The sequence below is a fragment of the Chionomys nivalis genome, chromosome 4 (assembly GCF_950005125.1).
Source record: "Chionomys nivalis chromosome 4, mChiNiv1.1, whole genome shotgun sequence".
In the NCBI taxonomy this organism is placed as follows: Eukaryota; Metazoa; Chordata; class Mammalia; order Rodentia; family Cricetidae; genus Chionomys; species Chionomys nivalis.
The window spans coordinates 35100750-35111282 of NC_080089.1; positions in this window are offsets into that span (position 1 = coordinate 35100750).

Consider the following 10533-nt stretch of genomic DNA (forward strand, 5'->3'; position numbering starts at 1 on the left):
ATAGGGTCATTTCAGGTTCCCTCTCCTTAGTTGCCCAAGGTACCAGCTGGGGACATATTCCTGGACACCTGCGAACCCCTCAAGAGTCAAGTCTCTTGCCAACCCTAAGATGGCTCCCTTAGATAGGATATATACTTCGCTGCTCCCGTATCCATCCTTCCTATATCCCAACCATCCCAATCCCCCGAGCTCCTCCCATCCTCCCCTTCTCATATTTCTCATCCCATTTCCCCTTTGCCCCATGCCACCTCACCCGCAAGTTCCCAGTTTTTGCCCTGCAATCTTGTCTACTTCCCCCTCTCCATGTGGATGACTATATGATTTTCTTTGGGTTCACTTTCTTATTTAACTTCTCTAGGATCACAAATTATATGCTTAATGTCTTTTATTTATGGCTAGAAACCGATTATGAGTGAGTACATCCCATGTTCCTCTTTTTGGGTCTGGGATACCTCACTCAGGATAGTGTTTTCTATTTCCATCCATTTGCACGCAAAATTCGAGAAGTCATTGTTTTTTACTGCTGAGTAGTACTCTAATATGTATATATTCCACACTTTCTTCATCCATTCCTCCATTGAAGGGCTTCTAGGTTGTTTCCAGGTTTTGGCTATTACAAACAATGCTGCTATGAACATAGTTGAACAGATACTTTTGTCATTTGATGTGGCATCTCTTGGGTATATTCCCAAGAGTGGTATTACTGGATCTTGGGGTAGGTTGATCCCAAATTTCCTGAGAAATCGCCACACTGATTTCCAAAGTGGTTGCACAAGTTTGCATTCCCACCAGCAATGAATGAGTGTGCCTCTTTCTCCACAACCTCTCCAGCAAAGGCTATCATTGGTGTTTTTGATTTTAGCCATTCTGACAGGTGTAAGATGGTATCTCAAAGTTGTTTTAATTTGCATTTCCCTTATCGCTAAGGAGGTTGAGCATGACCTTAGGTGTCTTTTGGCCATTTGAATTTCTTCTGTTGAGAATTCTCTGTTCAGATCAGTGCCCCATTTTTTTATTGGGTTCATTAGCATTTTAAAGTTTAGTTTCTTGAGTTCTTTATATATTTTGGTGATCAGACCTTTGTCTGTAGCAGGGTTGGTGAAGATCTTCTCCCAGTCAGTGGGTTGCCTTTTTGTCTTAGTGACAGTGTCCTTTGCTTTACAGAAGCTACTCAGTTTCAGGAGGTCCCATTTATTCAATGTTGTCCTTAATGTCTGTGCTGCTGGGGATAAATGTAGGAAGTGATCTCCTGTACCCATATGTTGTAGAGTACTTCCAACTTTTTCTTCTATCAGGTTCAGTGTGCTCAGACTAATATTGAGGTCTTTAATCCATTTGGACTTGAGAACCAAGGGCATTGTAAGTGGAGATTATTTCTTCTATAAGAATTACTAGCCCCACACTGGCAGTCCTGCCATGCATTCCAGCTGTATTTATCAAGACTTCTTCTCCAGAAGTTTTATATCCTTGGTGCTGAACTTGAGGTTCTAGGTCAGTGGTTCTCCACCTTCCTGATGCTGTGACCTGTTAATACTGTGCCTCATGTTGTGGTGACACCAACCAGAAAATTATTTCACTTCTACTTTATAACTGTAATTGTGCTACTGTTATGAATTACAATGTAAATATCTGATACCTAGGGTATCTGATATGTGACACCAAAGAGGTCTTGATCCACAGATTGAGAACCACTGCTCTCGATGGTGGTATACTCAGTAACCCATCCCTTTCAGGCAGACAGGCACAAAGCTCATGCTGAACTATTGATGGGTTCCAGTTTCTGTGCAGATCTCCAGAGATGGGCAGAGCAGGGAGACATGGGAAGCATAGAGGGGAGCCATATACACCAGGAGTAGGCTTGCAGGACATCAATATCTGAGCAGAGACTGAAGTTAGATCAGCATTAGAATAGTGGGGGAGGACAAAGTGTGAGGAGTGAATGTTTAGACTCAGTGATTGAGATAGATACTTTGCACCCTGAAGAAACAGCTGTGATTTTGGAGACTCATAAAGAGATCACGAATACAATGGTGGGAAAATCTATCAACTCACAGATCTCCTTCTTATTAGAATTATCAGATCTGTGCGGGAGGGGTGGCTAAGGGCACTCACTGCTCTTTAAGAAGATCCAGGTTCAGTTCCCAGAACCCACTTGTCAGCTCACATTCGTCCATAACTTTAGTTCCATAGGATCTCATGCCCTCTTCTGGCCTCTCTAGCACCAGGCATACATGTGGTACAGATACATGTATGCAGGCAAATACCTTTTATGTAAACAAAAAGTAAAAAAAAGAATTGTCTAACAAAGACTATGATGGAGGGCCACAGCCTCAAACAAAGCCCTCATTTACCTTTTTAAGGGAAGGTAGGTGTTGACTTCTGAACACGGGAAATTCCAACAACTTCACTGGCTCACTGAATACACTTACAGCTTTGTGGTCCAAGCCAGACTCTATGTTTCATACAAGATTCATATCAGTCCATGCACACAGACTTGTTTCTATAGATGCTACAATATCTACACAGAAGGAAGGCTGTAAGAAAAATGAGACTGTGTTTAAAGGAGAAAGGAAACATTACTGTCACATCCAAAGAGAGCAGAGACTAAAAAGTTTTTTTTAACCCAAGAGACACATTCCAAGCTGCAGGCTAAGAAAAGCAAGGAGAGGGTTGTGCAATCCTCACCTGCAAGTGACAAGGGAACCCCAAACTGGCAGGCAGGAGCACTAACGGCACTGCTTAGAGCCACCAGCCCCAGGATTATCTTGTGGTTTACTACAGTGACTGCATGTAGAATGAAGAGCACAGACCATCTCTTAAATTTCTAGAACCTGAGCTAAATTTCCAAGAATGTTAAGAGGGACAGTCACCTCAGGTTGAACATGAGTTTTTTATTCTTCTCTCCTCTGCCAAACCATAGTTTATGGAGGAGAAAGTTTATTATCTGACATTTTCAGTGGCTGACAGAATTTGGGAAGGATCTGGGAAAATAAAAATATAGAAGAAATCAGGTGGCCAGTGATGAGACCTCCATTTATACCATGTTCTTCATAAATTAACTTTGAAGTCATAGGCCTAAGAGCATTGGGGATTGAAGATCCTGCTTAAAAAATACACCAAGGTTTACCCTCAGCTGACAGTTTAACTATCACCAAACCAACGTCGAAACATTTACCAATTTCTATGCAATGAAGGAGACTCTAGCTCAGTAGGTTCCCCATTGGGAATCAATTGACTCTTGAAGCAAGTTGTGTTAGAGGTGGGGAAGCTCTTGAGCTAGATGACTGTAGGTCACTGGCTCTAAGATCAACCTCCAGCTATCTTATACTATACTCAGGCAAGGGCATTGGGCAGGAACTGCAGGAATGGCCAGAAGCACATCCTTCAATACTGTCAACACTCTCCCATGACCCGTTTCTCTCCCACACTCAGACTGCTGGCTTTATTTAGTTTAACCTAAATATAGATGAACAAAAAGGCAATTTCGGTTTCAAAATCTTTATGGATATCGCATAAAATTCATACCTTGCTGCTTTAGGCTGGGTGTTAACTTCTAGAAGAAATATGTATTTCAACTCTTTTCAGAAAATAGAAACAAAAAAATTTATTTCCTTGACCACAAGGAAATAAAAAAAAATCTTTGAGGGTCAAGGAGTCAGATACATTCCAGAAAGTCTGGTGGCGGACTAGACATGCCATTGTGTTCCTTCTTGGTACAGCGAGCATGAATTGAGCTGTGTAGGTGGTCAAGATTAAAGAATGGAAGACAGTGTTCCCACAAGGTCCCTATTTCACAAAAGACTAAGCAGGAGATGGAAATTATAGCAACTGGTACATACAATGACCATTAGAGGCCAGAGAATTATTTGCCTTACTAATGTGCCCCTTGCTATGAAGAAATGACACTGTTGGGCCAGATTCTGTTTTCTGATCAGGACTCTAAGAAGCAGGTTTTCTCTTTGTCTCCTCTCCACCAAACTTCCCAATCCCTCTCTCTTTAAAAACATAGTCTCACTGTAGCACAAATTAATCTATACTTAATGATGTAGTCCAAGCTTATAAGTCAGAAATCTTTCTGCCTTGACTTCCTGAGTACTGGATATATGTACAAACATGGTCCACGCACTAGGCTGATGAGACTAGGATTTTGATGTATGTTGTATTAAGTATATTTTCATGTTCAAAAAATAATCATTTTAAATCTATACGTTTCTTTTGATTTCTTTCCCCACCGTTTAACACATTTTTTTTCTTGTATTTTTCTAAAAACTGGATCATTAGTGGTCTGAAAGATGGCAGAGATACCCAGCACTCTCCTGTATCTCTACTAGATTAACACCAAGGACATATGCCGCTACATCATCAACCAAGGGTTTGCAGAAGACAGTGAGATGCTGCAGTAGAGAGCTGTGGCCGGGTGAGATCCAGAAACACCACATTAAAACAAAGCACTAAGAACAGACAGTGTGCTGCTCAGGAGTAGGGCAGTGAGACGGGAAGAAGCTTACAGTGGGCCTATAGGTGAAAAGAGAAGCATAGACTCAGTGTGTTCTTGCAGGCGCAGAATCTGACACTGTGTGTGTGCACTTGTTTACATTCTAAGCACGCTTGAGATACGGGAGCCACATAGGGAACTGGTATTGGAGAGCAGGCTCCCTGTACCTGAGCGCTTATCATACAGTGGCATATCTAGGAATCATCTTAAGAAGGGTATTAGCATCTGACCTTCCTGTCTGACAGATCAGAGATTCCTGCATTCTTGCATCTTGGTACCCAGAGTGTGGGTACCAAGACAGACAGCGTGGGCCCAGAGCATTAACTGTTACATTGAAACAAATCTTTGAAAAATCTTTTTTTTTATTTATTTTTTTCCATTCAAAAATTTACACTTCCTCCCCTCCTCCCATTACCCTCCCATTCCTCCCCTCTCCCTCATCCCTCCCCCTCCCTTCTTAAGAGAGGTCAGGGAACCCTGCCTTGTGGGAAGTCCAAGTCCCTTTCCCCTACATCCAGGCCTAGGAAGCTTTGCATCCAAATAGACTAGGGTCCCCAAAAGCCAGCACATGCAATAGAAACAAGTCCCAGTGCCTTTATCACTGGCTTCTAAGTCAGCCCCCATTGTCAGCCACATTCATAGAGTCAGGTTTGATCACATGCTCGTTCAGTCCTGGTCCAGCTGGATTTGGTGAATTCCCATTAGAACAGCCACACTGTCTCAGTAGGTGGACCAACCCCTCATGGTCCTGACTTCCTTGCTCATCTTCTCCCTCCTTCTGCCCTTCAACTGGACCTTGGGAGCTCAGTCCGTTGCTCTGATGAGAGTCTCTGCCTCTATCTCCATCTGTGCCAGACGAAGATTCTATAGTGATATTCGAGCTAATCATCAGTGTGATGGTGGGGCGAGGTTAGTTCAGTCACCCTCTCCTCTGCTACCCAAGGATCTAGCTGGGGACATCCCCATGGACACCTGGGATCCCCTCTAGAGCCAAGTCTCTTGCCAACCCTAAAATGGCTCCCTTAATGTAGATATCTTCTTCTCTGCTCCTACTTATGTGGAACAAAGTACAGGCTGTCATACAAAGGCTTATTATTACTTATAAATGCCCGGCCTTAGCTTGGCTCTTTTTTCTAGCTAACTTTCCTTAACTTAAATTATCCCATCTACCTTTTGCCTCTGGGTTTTACCTTTCTCCATTTCTGTATATCTTTTCTTTCCTTCTTATTCTGGTTCTGGCTGGGTGGCTGTCCCTCTGTTTGCTTGTTCCTTGATCTCTCTTGCTTCCTGGTCTCTCTTTTTCTCCTATTTGTTTTCTCTGCCTGCCAGTCCCTCCTACCCTTCCTCCTGCTTTAGTATTGGCCATTCAGCTCTTTATTAGACCAATCAGGTGTTTTAGACAGGCAAAGTAACACAGTTTTACAGAGTTAAACAAATGCAGCATAAAAGAATGCAGCACATCTTTGTATCATTAAACAAATGTTCCACAGCATAGACAAATGTAACACATCTTAAACTAATATTCCACAACAGAAAAACCTATTAGAAATCTCATCTCCCATAGGTGTCTGAGAACAGGGCTACAAGTCAGGGATCCTGTATTTAACCTGCTATAGATCCAGGGCAGGTGACTGCCTAGGACGCAGTTGTTGGGAGCAGGAGGGCTGGATGTGACAAACTGAAATGTGAAGGTGACAGGAGGCCAGACTCAGTCAACTACGTAAGGAAATGTAGTTCTGCCTATTGCTTCTGGATGCAGATACCTCCAACTGAGTATAATGGTGCAGTTCGATACCCCTGAGTCTAAGATTGGCTCATTGACCAACTTTAGGTTTCATCATAATATCACAAATAATATGGTCAAACTAACTGTTGATTTAATAGAATCCTTTAAAACCATATACAAACATGTAGGAATAATAGAGAGGCTATGATATTCCCACTGACAAAGTAAAGCTAAAATATGAATGCACCTAATAAGTCTTATTGAAAATGGAGTCATTTAAACACGTTATTCTTCCTTGATAACTAGGAGAATTAGAAGTAATTAAATACTTCAACGTGTTGATTTGATAGAAACATGTAGAAATTATGCTCTATGTTGCATGTTATTTACTTTTATTAATGTATTAATTATGCCTACTATGAGAGTTCAGAATATGCATACAGCATGTACAACCAAATCCGGATCTCAGTGCTTCACTAACTCAGCATCCATTTTTTGCTTGGAACCTGCAAGCTTTTGTCTTTGGATTGTTGACAAAACATATACTGGATTCTTATAAAATAGACTTGTCTTGCTATGCCGTGCACCAAAACTTGCTCATATAGTCTTACTAACATGTGGACTTCTGAGAGAAAAAGAAATGTCAAGAACTTATATTAAAATAATATTTATCATAGTGTTTTACTCTTTTAAAATATCATAACACTTTTATTACATTTGTGTGTGTGTGTGTGTGTGTGTATGTGTGTGTGCACCCACTTGCATAGTACCTAAGTGGAGGAGTTCAGAGGCACACTTTAACTTACAACTTTATGCTATGTGGGTTCCAGGGACCAAACTCAGGTCATCAGGCTTGGCAGGAAGTGTCTTTGCTCACTGAACCATCTCTTCAGCCCACTTTGATTAATTTCACTAAAGGTAATCACCCTCAGAAAAAGAGCCTTTGCCTTCATTTATTTCTTTATTATGTAAGAAACTTGCATACCCATGTTCATAGGATAAACAGGTAAGTGGAAAGGTATGGTGGGCATGTCTTTATTCCTAACATTGGGGAATGTATAACGTGTTATCAGTGTGAATTTAAATCCAACCTTATCTACGCAGCAAGTTTCAGAGCACTCAGGGTTACACACACACGAGAGAGAGAGAGAGAGAAGAGAGAGACTCAGAGAAAGGCAGAGACAGAGAGAGACAGAGATTCCTCTTCTAATTTTTAAATTCTAGGAATCTAGTAACGGTGTTGTCTACAGTCACAGATAGAAAGAGGGAAAACTGCTCTTACTTTGCGAAGCCAGTGGTATTTGCTGGACTGTCACACTGGGAGCACAAAAGGATAGTGTGTAATGTGGGAAGACATCAGTCTTAGTGGTTTCTGGATTGACTGCAGTGTTAAGCAGGATTAAAGTTTCATGTCAAAGAAAACCTTTCACATTCTTAGTGCAGTGACTTTATTGTCTGACAACATTAGTAACTACTGAACAGCGGCTTTCATAGTTATATTAATTTAGCTGTTATTATCCCAACTCTTTGTGATTCCTCAGTCCTGATTGTCTCTTCAGAAGACATATATTTGTGTTAGTAGAGTATGTTAGCCATATGAGTTCTAGGCTTCAGGAACGTACACCCCATTACATAGAAGAGGAGATAGGATATATGTTCAGGAGGGCTCTTCTAATTCCAAATGATTCTGTCCAGCCGTATGTCACTTACCTCTGCACAAGTCCTCTATTTTCCCACTACTGGTCTCTGTACATCTCTAGTTTAGGGATCTGTTTGGTCCAGAGGCAATCACTATGGAGTCATCTGGGGATTTGAGGATGGACGAGAAGAGAAGGACACATTGGAAAGAATGTCCAGGATTCTAGAAGAGCTCCATGCTTAGGACTGCAGCCAATTCTCAAAAGGAGTTTCATCTCCTGAAAACAAGTTTCAGAAGATGAGTGATGGTGGTAGGGCGATAATTTAACTTGAAGAATGACTGGCATGGGAGCATGAGGATCTGAATTTGGATCCCTAAATCCCGTATAAAAGCCAGCACAGTAGCATGTATGTGTAACTCCAGCACAGGGGAGCAGAAACAGGTGGATCCCTGAAGCTCATTGGCAGCCAAACCAGCCAAACTAACAAATTCCAAGTACAGTTAAAGACCCAATCTCAAAAAGTAAGGCAGAACTGTGAAAGACCCCTGACATTTGAACTCTCCAATATCAGCAGTTTTTCCAGATCCCTACTCAATGCCCCATTTCTTCATTCTTCACTGAGACTTTCGTATTCTAAGAGTCTAACAAATTAAAGTCTACAGATAAATTTTCAGGTTTCATGCAGTAAGTGAATATTCCTCATTGTATCAAACTGTATGCAGTCTTTAAAAGATATTTGTAAAGCAACTTCTTTTGAATCAAAGATGAAAACAATGGGAGATCACCCCAAAGTCAAAAGCATACACCTGGGACATCTACATTCATAGAAATATTTGGAATGGTTTTCATAGAGCACAGATTTGATGGATCTTGAAGGGGCACAAGTGTACCATGTGGGATAAACTTTCCTGCAGACATCACATTCCATTAGAGATGAAAAGGGGATGGAGAACACAATGGTTGGGTTTGTGAAATCCTTCAAAGTCCACAGAATCAGTTGAATTCCACTGTATACCTCTGGGTACTTGAAATCATAGCACTCTGGTGTAAGATTCTTTTGTGCTTTGTGATTAGAGATATATAAGTATGGTACTTATGTGATCACATGTATCAATATCAATATGTATATATATACCAATATCTATCTGTCTGTCTATTATCTATATCTAATAATCTATCATGCATCTATCTATCATCTATCTATCTATCTATCTATCTATCTATCTATCTATCTATCTATCATCTATCTACCATCTATCTATATCATTTAATCATCTATTTATCTATCACCTAATCATCTATTTACTATTATCTATCTATCTATCTATCTATCTATCTATCTATCTATCTATCTATCTATCAATCATCTAGTCATCATTCATGTATCTATATATCCATCATCGAATCATCAATATCTTGATCAATCTATCATCTATCAATCATCTAATTATCTATCTATCTATCTATTTATCTATCTATCTATCATCTATATTGTTTTCTTGCTTTAATCAAATGCCTGACAGAAACAATCTAAGGAAAGAGAGTGTATTTCTGGTCCATGGTTGCAGGATTTCCATTTGTCATTTCAGGGATGGCATGGTGGAGAAGCACAGTTAGGGACACAACAGCCTAGAAATCAGAGGAAAATGGAATCCTGATGAATGCTCCAGTAGTGTTCTCCATTTCCCCATCTATTCCACCTGCATACCAGACTGTGGGAAGGTGCCAGCCACATTAAGAAATCATCTCTGGAAACACCCTCCCAGGCACACCAGGGACATGTCTCACAATCTCCTAGTGGTACAGATCCAAAAAAAAAAATCCACAATGAAGATTAATCATCACAAGAGCAATCTGGAAACAAACATTCTTGTTCTTGCTCCCAGGCAGATACACTCTTAAAGTCTCAAATCTCTATACCATTTTTCTCAACTTTGTATGAGGAATATGGAATTGTGTTAACCATCAATATGGACTGGGAATGAAATAAGAGATTTTACACATTGTGCTGCCATAGTGTTTCTAGAATTGTCAACAATCTCTGAGTTCTTTATTCACTTATGTTTCTTTGTTCTACCAAACCCTTAAGTCTGTTGTCTCAACTTTCAACTGTACTTTCTTTTTATATATTAAAAGTTGATTTCTTTATTATTGTGTTGAAATTTGAAGCCATATTCAATAAACATTATTACAAACATAGGCACCCAAGAAAGACACATATGTACACACATATAGACATAAACACACATACATACAGATACGTGAATTTACACACACACCAATACAATTATTCATACTCATACATAGAGATACACAATGTACACTCACATTTACATGAGTACACAGAAACAAAATTCACACACATACACAGAGCCCATTTGCACACTGGGAAGGTCAATATTTAGAAACCTACCTTCCAGTGTGCATACCTCTGTGAATCACCTTGGCTTGAACTTTCATATCTGTGCTGCTCATGCATGTGAGGAGAACGAGATAGTCCAAAGGATGATCTGTTCACCCAATATATAAGAACGTTCCATTTTTCAACTCTGATAAAGCACAATAGAAGATTTCCTCCTTCCTTGCCCTTTGTGTTCCTGTAATTACAGGAGCATGAACTGAGGAGATCAGAGAGCAAGTTTCACAACTGAACCTTAATTGCTCTCCATTTT